The sequence below is a fragment of the Crocodylus siamensis genome, chromosome 2 (genome assembly GCF_052110815.1).
Source record: "Crocodylus siamensis isolate JL-2025a chromosome 2, ASM5211081v1, whole genome shotgun sequence".
Classification (NCBI taxonomy): Eukaryota; Metazoa; Chordata; order Crocodylia; family Crocodylidae; genus Crocodylus; species Crocodylus siamensis.
In genome coordinates, this window is record NC_143396.1 from 267,519,640 (window position 1) to 267,531,529 (window position 11,890).

Sequence of the window (11,890 nt, forward strand, 5' to 3'; positions counted from 1 at the left end):
TTCCTCATAAGTCATGTGTCCCAGCCCCCTAACCATTTTTGTTGCCCTCCACTGGACTCTCTCCAACTTATTCATGTCCTTTCTATAGTGGAGGACCCAAAGCTGGGCACACTACTCCAGATCTGACCTCAGTGCTGAATAGAGGGGTATAATCGATCTGCTGGCAATGGTCCTAGTAATGCAGCCGAATATGCTGTTAGCTTTTTTGGCAACAAGGGCACGCTGTTGACTCAAATTCAGCTTATTGTCCACTGTAACTCCCAGGTCCTTGTCTGCAGAGCTGCCACTTAGCCAGTTGGTCCCAAGCCTGTAGTGATGCATGGGATTCTTCTAAGTGAAGGATTTTGCACTTGTGTTTGATTAACCTCATGAGAGATTTTTTTGGCCAAATCCTCCAATTTGTCTATGCCACTCTGAATCCTAGTTCTACCCTTCACCATATCTACTACACCCCCCAGCTTGATGTCATCCATGAACTTGCTGAAGGTGCACTCCATCCCATCTTCCAGATTGTTAATGAAGATTTTGAACAAACCAGCCCCAGAACTGACCCCTAGGGCACTCCATTTGGTACCGGCTGCAAACTAGACCTCAAGCCACTGATTACTAACCATTGAGCCCAGTGATCCAGCCAGCTTTCTATCCACCTACAGTCCATTCATCCAAGCCATACTTCCTTAGCTTGCTTGCAAGAATGCTGTCAGAAATCATATCAAAGCCTTGCTAAAGTCAAGGTATATCACATCCACTGCTTTCTCTGCATCCACAGAGCCAGTTATCACATCATAGAAGGTAATCAGGTTGATCAGGCACAACTTGCCCTTGGTGAATCAATGCTGATTGTTCCTAATCGCCTTCTCCAAGTGCCTAGAAATGGATTCCTTGAGGATCTGCTTCGTGATTTTTCCAGGGACTGAGGTGAGGCTGACCGGTCTGTAGCTCCCCAGATCCTCCTCCTTCTCTTTCTTCAAGATGAGCACTACATTTGTCCTTTCCCAATTATCTGGGACCCCCCCCCCAATCGCCATGAGTTTTCAAAGATAATGTCCAGTGGCTCTGCAATTACATCAGTCAACTCCCTCAGCACCCTTGGATGCATTTCACCCAGATTTTCTAAATAGTTTTCTAACCTGTTCTTTTGCCACAGTTGGCTGCTCTCATCCTCCCCAAACTGTACTGCCAAGTGCAGTAGTCTGGGAACTGACCTTGCCTGTGAAATTGGAGGTACAAAAGGAACTGAATACTTCAGCCTTTTCCTCATCATCAATCACTAGGTTGCTTCTACCATTCAATAAGGGATTCACACTTTCTCCAACCTTCCTTTTGTTGCTAACATACTTGTTACCCTTCAAGTCCCTTGCTAGTTTCAACTCCAGTTGTCCTATGGCCTTCCTGATTTCATTCCTGCATGCCCCAGCAATATTCTTACGCTCATCCCTAGTCACCTGTCCAAGTTTCCACTTCTTGTGAGCTTCCGTTTTATATTTAAGCTCACCAAAGGGTTCTCTGCTAAGCCGGGTTGGTCACCTGCCATATTTGCCATTCTCCCTGCACATTGGGATGGTTTTTTCCTGCACCCTTAGTAAGGTTTCTTTAAAATACAACCAGCTCTCCTGGACTCCCCCTCAAAACAGCCTACCAGTGAATCCTGCACATCAGTTCCCTGAGGGAGTCAGAGTCAATAAAAAGAAATAAAGACCTGAAGTTGTGTTTTCTCTAAAAAGAATTTCCAGGCTTGGGCCTGTTTCTAATGAGAACTACAGTCTGTTGTTGGAAGAGGGCAGGGGCTTTTCTTTAGAAAACTTCCCAGAAAAGTGAAGTAGCACCGGCCAGGGAGATCCATTAGGGCTTCAGAACCCAAACCTGTGCTTTTGGCTTTTGAAAGATTAGGAGAATCTTGGGTTGTCTCAGAAAATTAATCGGTTTTCAGAAAAGGAGGCCTGGGAAAACCTATGTGCAGAAAAGCTATGTTTTGCCCAGGAGCAACACAGGACCAAGTAACTTTCAGCCCACACAAGAAGGAAGTCTCAGAAACAGAGCTAGACTGTTTTTAGTGGTGGCAGATGACAGCACAAGGAGCAATGTTCTCAAGTTTCAGCAGGGGAAGTTTAGGTTAGATATTAGGAAAAACTTTCTTGTTAGGAGGGTAGTTAAGCACTAGAACAGCTTATCTACAGTAGTTGTGGAATCTCCATCCTTGGAAGTTTTTAAAACTGGGCTTGACAAAGTCTTGGCTGGGATGATCTAGTACGGGATTGAGCAGGGAATTGGACTAGATGACCTCCTGAGGTCTTTTCCCACCCTAATTTTCTAGATTTTTTTGATTTCATGATTCTGAGTGAGAGTACAAACACAACAATCACACATTCAAGATTTGAATTATCCATGGTTTAATAATAACTAGATTGTAGTCTTGCCTTCTAACAGTCTATTTTTTTCAGTGGTTATGAAGCAAGTTCATTGGAAGCATCCCACCTATATCTTAGAAGCAGTCTCTGTTGCTAAGTCTCCATAGATTTGTGTCAGTAGGTTTGTATTTTTTAGATGATCAATTTCATAGATTTCATAGACATCAGGGCTGGAAGAGACCTCGGGAGATCATCGAGTCCAGCCCCCTGCCCAAAGGGCAGGAAGTCAGCTGGGTTATAGGATCCCAGCAAGATAAGCATCCAATTTACTCTTGAAGGTGTTCAATGTAGGTGCTTGAACCACCTCCGCTGGCAGACTGTTCCAGACCTTGGGGGCTCAGACAGTAAAGAAATTCTTCCAACGAGAGGCAAAGCACTGCTCGACCTGGTACTGGCTACGGGGGACGACCTAATCGGCGACCTAGTGATCGATGGGAAGCTGGGTGACAGCGACCACGAGCTGATCACCTTCACCATCCGCCGTAAAGCTGGCAAGTAAGTCAGTAACACAGAAGTCCTTGACTTCACAAAAGCCGACTTTGACAAGCTCAAGAGGCTAGTCAGTCAGGCCCTTAGGGACCATGACCCCAGGGAGATGGGAGTTCAAGAAGAGTGGTTGCTTCTCAAGGAAGCGATCCTCAATGCACAAGCTAAATCTATCCCAACACGGAGGAAAGGCAGCAAGAAGGCACAGCAGCCCCCCTGGCTCTCCAGGGACCTAGCGGACCTCCTGTGGCTAAAAAGGAAAGCCTACAAAGGATGGAGGATGGGATTCACCTCCAAGGAGGATTACTCCATGCTGGTCCGGTCCTGCAGGGAGCAAACCAGGAAAGCCAAGGCTGCAACTGAACTCCAACTAGCTTCAAGCATCAAGGACAACAAAAAGTCCTTTTTCAGATATGTGGGGAGCCGGAGGAAAAGCAAGGGCAATGTTGGACCACTGCTAAACCAGATGGGGCAACTGACAACTGACGCCCAGGAAAAAGCCAACCTATTAAATAGGTACTTTGCGTCAGCAGAGCAATGTCAATTTTAAACCTAAAGGTGCTGCATTGTAATTTGATTATTGGATAAACCCGAGTCTAGGTAGTAACCTTTATGATAATTTTTAACACCCTTCAATCGCATAGGGTAACAGTTATAGGGAAAGATTATGAGTGGCTCTAAAACCAACAGATTAGCGTAAGACTAGGTATAAAAAGCACGTGCATCAGGTGACCAGCAGGAAGGAAGGAACAGAACAGTCATGTTCCACACCTGGACCCCGGACTCCTGTTGTAAGTGAGGATCAGATCCTGATCAAGGGACCTTCCCTGGTAATCGCTCTGACAGCGTTGATCAGGGATGCCTGACTTTGCTGGAATCACTTGACGCATACCTAGGCATCAAGGGACTATCAATAAGTTGCCAACCCATGTCTGTCTATCTGTTGTTTTGAACATCCAGTGGCTAATACCCTCGCAGTGTCCAGTTGGCCTGTGACAGAATTAATCTATCTGTTGTTATTATCTGTTATTATTATTTACTATTAGCTCTTTAATACTGCATTATTTGCTTATTGCATTTATCTTTCTGTTAACTGTTGTGCGTGTGTAAGCTATAATAAATTTGCTGTTACTTCAGTCCCAACTTTCCCTCCTCGATTCGAAACTGAACCAAACAGCCCAGTTGGCCTGTGATAGAATTGATACACTCACAGTGCCCAGCTGACCTGTGACACACGAGACACTATTGCACAGTGGTTACTGCGCATTTATTTAGTACTTGATTATATCGCTGAGTGGGTGCATCTATGTGCGATGCTGACTGTGCAGTTGTGCATCACAGCACTAACAAGGTATGCACAGTATTATTAGGCTACTGATCAGTAGTGTCACTTAAAATACATTTGCTGGCACTACTGCACAGTAATTATGGTTACTGAGGATTTATTTAGTACTTGATTCAGTCCATTAGTTCAAATTTTTAGTCTAAGAAAACCCATAATCAAAACATTCTTAAAAGAGGAAACTAAGTTTTAACACTTAAAAAATGAAGGTAGAAGTCCAGCAGTAGGGCAGGGCTACCCTATTTATTGTACTGAGTGCAGCCTGTAGGATTACGTGCCTTGGGGGCAGGTTTCATATGTACGCACCAAGTGCAAGTAACTCCTGGCTCCAAGGCGAGAAGTACATCCACTCAGGACTACAGTGATGGAAATGCTTGCTAAGGGAAGCAAAGAGGTTTACAGATGAGGCTTTCAGGGACATTGTAGAGCAGTCCCACCTTCATTGTAGCAGCTGTCATGCTGCTGAGGAGAAAGAAAGCCTTGGAGATGGAAAGCTGAGAAGGAGAGATACTATCCGTTAGATAGGACCCACCTTCCAGCTGATGATACAGCATCCTCTTGCACCAAGGCTAGCTCTCCAAGGCAGGGAATTGCACAAGGAGGCAGGTGGTTGTAGTGGGCTATTTGATTATTAGGCACATAGATAGCTGGGTTTGTGACATCCAAGAGGATCACATGGTAACTTGCCTGATGGGTGCAAAGGTACCAGACTTCATGAGATGTGTAGATAAGCTGCTAGGGAGGGCTGGGATGGAGCCAATGGTCATGGTCCATGTGGGTATGTGACAGGTGTATCTTGCAGCAGCCTTTCTATTGCTGGCTCTGTCTTCCTGTCTTGGGCTAATCGCCTGCTTACTCGCCTGCCATACATTGATCTTATAGTTTCATAGTTTCTAGGGTTGGAAGGGACCTGAGCAGATCATCTAGTCCGACCCCCCGCCATGGCAGGAAAGAATACTGGAGTCAAATGACCCCAGCAAGATGTTCATCTAACCTCCTCTTAAAGACCCCCAGGGTAGGAGCCTGCACCACTTCTCTTGGAAGCTGGTTCCAGACCCTAGCCTCCCTGACTGTGAAGTAGCGCCTCCTGATATCTAGCCTAAATCTACCCTCTGCCAGCTTGTGACCATTATTCCTGGTCACTCCTGGCGGTGCTCAGGGGAACAGTGACTTTCCCAATGCCTGCTGATCCCCCCTGACTAGTTTATAACAGGCCACAAGATCCCCCCTCAGCCTTCTCTTTTGGAGGCTGAACAGGTTCAGATTCCACAGCCTGTCCTCATAAGGCCTGCTCTGCTGTCCCCTGATCATACAAGTGGCCCTCCTCTGGACCCTCTCCATGCTGTCGTCATCCCTCTTGAAGTGTGGCCCCCAGAACTGGACGCAATACTCCAGCTTCAGCCTGACCAGTGCTGCATAGAGAGGGAGGATCACCTCCTTGGACCTGCTCAAGATGCATCTGTGGATGCATGCCAAGGAGCAGTTGGCCTTCCTAACTGCCTCCCCACACTGCCAGCCCATATTCATCTTGGAGTCAATGATGACCCCCCAGATCCCTTTCCGCCTCCGTGCTGACAAGAGGGGAGTTCCCCAACCTGTAGGTATGGTGCCGGTTGTTCCTCCCGAGGTGCATCACCTTGCACTTGTCTGTGTTGAAGCCCATTCTATTCTCGTCCGCCCACCCTTGTAACCTGTCTAGGTCTGATTGTAGCCTGTTGCATCCTTCCAATGTGCTCACGTCCCCCAACATCTTAGTGTCATCAGCAAATTTGAACAGGGTGCTTTTTACCCCCTCATCCAAATCACTGATGAAGATGTTGAACAGTGCGGGCCTGAGGACCGAGCCCTGCGGAACCCCACTGCCCACGTCCTTCCACGTTGAGAAGGACTCATCCACTACCACCCTCTGGGTGCAGCCCTCCAGCCAGTTGGCGACCCATTTGACTGTGTGGGTGTCTACACCACAGCCCCCCAGTTTCTTAATGAGAACGGGGTGAGAGACAGTGTCAAAAGCCTTCCGGAAGTCCAGGAAGATTATATCCACTGCTACCCCTGCGTCTAATGATCTGGTGATCTGATCGTAAAAGGCCACCAGGTTGGTCTGACAGGACCTGCCACTGATGAACCCATGTTGGTTGCCCCTAAGCATGCAGTCCCCTGCTGGCCCCTCCTGGATGTGTACCAGCATAATTTTCTCGAACAGCTTGCCTAGGATCGAGGTGAGACTAACCGGCCTATAGTTTCCCGGGTCCTCCTTCCTGCCTTTTTTGAAGATGGGGACCACGTTGGCCCTCTTCCAGTCCTCCGGTACCTCACCAGAGCACCACGAGTGCTCATAAAGTTGTGCCAGGGGACTTGCAAGGACCTCGGCCAGTTCCTTTAGAACTCTAGGGTGGAGAACATCCGGGCTGGCTGACTTGAATACGTCCAACCCCTCCAGAAGCTCCCTAACTAAATCCTAGCTAACCCAGGGGGGCCCAGCAGGGAGGTGGCTGTTCTGGTCCCTACTTAGGAAGATGGAGGCAAAGAAATCGTTAAACATGTTAGCTTTGCCGTCTGGTGTGAAGACCAAGTTTCTCATGGCATCCTGCAAGGGCCCCACATTAGCCGGGACCTTCTTTTTACCCCCTACGTATTTAAAAAAGGACTTCTTATTGTCCTTAATCTGGGAAGCTAGCCCCAGTTCCATCTCTGCCTTGGCCTTCCTAACTACCCCCTACATCCCCGAGCAACTACAGAATAGCCCTCCCTGGTGATGACCCCTTCCTTCCATTGGGTGTAAGCCTCCTTTTTAGCAAGGAGACATTCACGGACGCTTTTGGTGAGCCACGGAGGCTTGTGTGCTCTCCTGCTCCCTTTGATCCTCATTGGGATTACCTTCCTTTGGGCTTGGAGGATCGTCTCCTTAAGGAGCGACCACTCTCCTTGGACACCTGGCTCCCCTCCCCTCCGGGACCTCAGCACTTCTCCAACTATCCTCCTTAGCTTGTTGAAGTCTGCCCTCCTAAAATCTAGGGCCGCTGCCTTACTGCATGCCTTTGCCACCTTGTGCTGGATGATGAATTCCAGCAGGCGATGATCGCTGTCGCCCAGGTGGTCGAGCACCCGCAGCCCCCTCACCAGGTCATCACCCATGGCCAGCACTAGGTCCAACAAGGCGTCCCCCCTGGTGGGGCTGTGCACCTCCTGGGTTAGATGGAGGTCCTGCACTCTGGCCAAGAACCTACGTTCAGACCTGGCTGACTGCTCTTCCCAGCAGATGTCCGGGAAGTTCAGGTCCCCCATGACTACCACATCCTTAGCCTTCACTGCCTCTGTGAGCTGACCCAAGAATTCCTGGTCAAGCTCTTCTCCCTGGTTGGGAGGTCTGTAGTAGACCCCCACCGTTAAGTCCCTTTCCCCTCGACTGCCTGCTACTCTAACCCAAAGCACTTCAGAGTGCCCCTCCCCTGACTAATTGCTAATTAACGAGGATGTGTATTCCTCCTTAATATAGAGCGCCACGCCCCCACCGCTCTTTTCTCTCCTGTCCCTCCTGTACAGCCTATATAGCTCTTGACACTGACCACCCAATCATGCGTTTCATCCCACCATGTTTCTGTAATCCCCACTATGTCCAGGCTGGTGTCAGCCAGCAGGAGGGTGAGTTCCTCCTGCTTGTTGCCCATACTACGAGCATTTGTGTGAGGCATTTGAGGCCTCCTGTGGGTGTGTATACTGACCCCCTAGTCCCAGTGTTACCATGGCCCCTCCTTCTTACCTGTTTGATTGCTTCGCTCATCGGTCTGGGCTGGGCTGTAGTTGTGGGTGCTGTTTGGTGTGGCAGTCTGATGTTTCCTTCACCCTCATCTTCCCCTTCCCCCGATGAGCCTAGTTTAAAGCCCGCCAGAGGAGGTCCACCAACCTAGAAGAGAACACACGCTTACCTTTAGGGGAAAGGTGGAGCCCGTCCCATCCCAGCATGTCTCTCGTTGTGATGTGCCGTTCATGGCTGAAGAAGCCAAAGCCCTCCTCGAAGCACCATTCCTATAGCCGCCAGTTGGTCTCCGCGATGCACGTTTCATGCCGTCTGCCTCATCCACTCACTGGCAGGATAGAAGAGAAAACCACCTGTGTGCCCATCTCCTTCAGCACACACTCCAGAGTATGGTAGTCCTCCATCAGGCGATCAGGGCTCCTCCTGGCCGCATCGTTAGTACCCACATGGACTAGGACCATAGGGTAATAATCGGTGGGCTGGATTATGGTCTGGAGCATCCTTTCACGTCCTGAATCCTCGCTCCAGGTAGGCAGTATACCTCGCGTGCCGAGGGGTCTCGGCAACAGATAGGGCCCTCCGTACCTCTCAGGATGGAGTCACCAATGACAATCATGCGACGCTTCTTCCTCCTGGCTTTCTTGTCTCCTTCAACTTGCACGGGATGCGGTGTGCATGGAGTTGCCTCCTCCCCAGTTTCGTCCTCTCCGTCTTTCTCCTCCAGGGTTGCCAGAGCTTTGTACCTGTTCTCCAGCTGGACTGTAGGAACGGGTGCTGCCATGTCTAGAGCAGCCCTGGCACGGGAGGTGACTGTCTGCCACTTAGCAGTGGAGGGCTCATCTTGAGGTGCATCCTCCTTGGTCATACAACCCTGCAGGGAAAGAAAATAGCTGTCAATTTCTTCCTCTGCCTCCCTGATTCCCCTCAGCCTGCTAACCTCCTCCTGGAGCTCCCTCACCCGTGCCTCCAGGGCCCTAAGGTGGGCACTTGCAGGACAGGTGTGGGGGTCCCCAGTCCCTGCCCCCCCAGGCCTTGCTGGGCAGCTCCTGCAGGCCAGGGGGTTGGGGGACGCCAGCCCTCCCACAGGCTCCGTCTGGGTGGAGGCCTCAGACAAGCCCCGGGAAGGCTGCACCCCCTGGGCAAGGGCCCTGGCAGCACTCCGTGTCGACACCATTGTAGGAGTTCCTAGCTGAGTTTGGGTCCTCTGGCCCGCGCTAACAAGAGTCGGTCTCTCAGCCCCTCCTGCTCCCCCTCCGGTGCGAACGCCGGTGCAAACGCTGGCGCGCTCTTACAGACCGCGCCTGTTTGGGCACTCTGTTCGTGCGGCTCGGGAGTGCGGCTCCCTACCGGCTCAGCTAAGAGGGATCCGCAGGGCTTCCCTTCCGGATCCGGCTCAGCTGCGTCGGCCCCTCTGCCCCACTTACCTTAGGGGGATCAGCTGCTGCTGCCCCTGCTGCTGCTCCACTCGCCTCTGCTGCTCTCGCCTCCACTCCGGGTCAGGTAAGGGGGCACACGTGTGTGCAAGACACACATGTGCCTGTGTCCTTACTCTCCTCGCTGCTCCTATCTCCCAAGTGCTGGAAGCTACGTCAAACCGCAGCTTTTAAAGGCTGTGGTTTGAATTTCCCGCCTCCGCTCTACCCGCCAGTCAGGTTTTTTGATCGAGTGATGTAATTAGCAGGAGGCTGCCCACTTTATATGCCTGCTGTCAGGGGGTGCTATTTGTGGCTCCTTTTCCTCTCCTACACCGCAGCCCAAGCCTTGCAGATGGTACTTGACAGGGTTTGCCCTATGTCTTGGCCCCTCTTCTTTACTTCTGGGGCTCCTCACTGCCCCCTCTCTCAGCTCTGGACCTGGAGTCAAATGCACCCCGAACGCTGTGCCTTCTATGGCACCAGGGTCCCCACGCTACCATGGAGCTCCTGTGAGGCCTCCTCCAACCCCTTATAGCCTCACCCAGTCCTCTGGTCTTATAAAACTGCAAACAGAAAACTCAAGCCCCTGGGCTACAACATAAACTCTAAACCATCCGGTCAAAACCACGCTCTATCCCTACCGGGAATACTCCAACTCATAGCGGCAACCAGGAGATGCTTCTGCAGTTTATCATTGGCTGAGCTCCCCCCTCCTTGGCCATCAGAGGGGAACTGCCCTCCTGGCCTCATGCTTGGGCTTAAGAAGGGGCCAAGCCCTGCCCCTTCCTGTCAGTTGATTCCCTTGGCTCCCCTAGCAACCAGCACCTGTGCTGCCCTGGTGACTGGCAGTTGAGCCTTCCCCTTCTCACCACTAGGGGACTCTCTTGAGCCATTTCTGCTTTTAGGTGCAGGGCCCCCGAGTGCTCTGCGACAGGGTACCAATGAGATGGATGATGGCAGCAGAAAGGTCATGGATGCTATGTTTAGGCTGCTAGGTAGGAGGTTGGAGTCCAGGTAGCATTCTCTGAAATGCTTCCAGTGCCATGCACAGGGGCAGGCTGAGAGGCAGAGTTCCAGAGTCTAAATGCGTGGCTGAGATAATGGTGTAGGGTTTAAGTTATTAGGGACTGGGGGAGCTTTTGGAACAGAAGGAGTGTGTACAGAAGGGATGGTCTCCACCTGAGCCACAATGTTACCAAACTGCTGGTATATTATATTTAAAAGGTGGTAGAGCAGCTTTTAAATTAAAAATGGGTGAAAGCCATCAAGTGTGGCTGAGAACATGGTTTGGATTGGCACACCCTATGGGGTGGAACCATAAAACATGGGGAAGAAGTCAACCTGGCAACAATAAAAAGTATACAAGCTTTTATGCTAATGCTAGAAGTCTTGGATTAAAGGTGGGGGAACTTGAATACTTAGTAAATAATGATACTGACATACTGGCAGGCAGCCCCCGCACTGTGTCACCCTCATGCCTTAGTCAGCTCCAGTCCCTCTACATGTGCATTTCAGCACACAGAACTCCTCTGCTGTGGAACAGTACTATCCTGCAGTGGAGTTAATGAATTTATTGTACCTTAATGTGGGTGCATGTGTAGATGGTGATGCCTTACTCTGGAGCTAATTAGCTCCACAGTAAAGCTCACGTGTAAATGCTCCTGTTGTGAAAAATTCACTAAAAACACCAGCTTGATCCTCAGCAGCCATCAAAAAGGCAAACAAAATGTTAGGGATTATTAAGAAGGGAATTATAAACAAAATGGTAAGTAGCATTATGCCCCTTTATAAATCAATGATGTGTCCACACCTTGAATACTGTGTCCAGTTCTGGTCTCCACACCTCAAAAAGGATATAGAAGAATGAGAAAAGGTCCAGAAATGGGCAACAAGACTGATTAGTGGTATGGAGGGGCTTCCATATGAGAAGAGACTAAAGAGACTGGGCCTATTTATTTTAGAGAAGAGACTCTTAGGGGGATACACGATAAGGGTTTACTAAATACTAAATGGCAAAGAGAAAGTAAATAGAGATTTATTATTTACTCTCTCACAACACAAGAACTAGGGGTCACACAATGAAACTAGTAGGGAGTAAACTTAAAACTAGCAATACAACAAAATTCTTTTTCACACAGCATGGATTAAGTATGGAACTCAGTGCTATCAGATCTTGTGGAAGCTGACAGTTTAGCCAGATTCAAGAAGCGATTGAACAAATTATTGGAGGAAAGGTGCATCAGTAGCTATTGAACGTGGGAGCTAGGGACACAGCCTCTGAATCAGAACTTCCTAGACCTTCTGTGCTGGAGGTTGCAAGTAAGGGAGGAAAAATAACCCTGGTCATACCAAGTTCATTCTCCATTTCAGCATCCACTCCCTGTCACTGTGAGATGCAGGATACTGGACAAGATGGACCTATGGTCTGACTCAGTAAATGGCAATTCTTATATGTTCTTATGAGCAACTGGACACTTTCTTG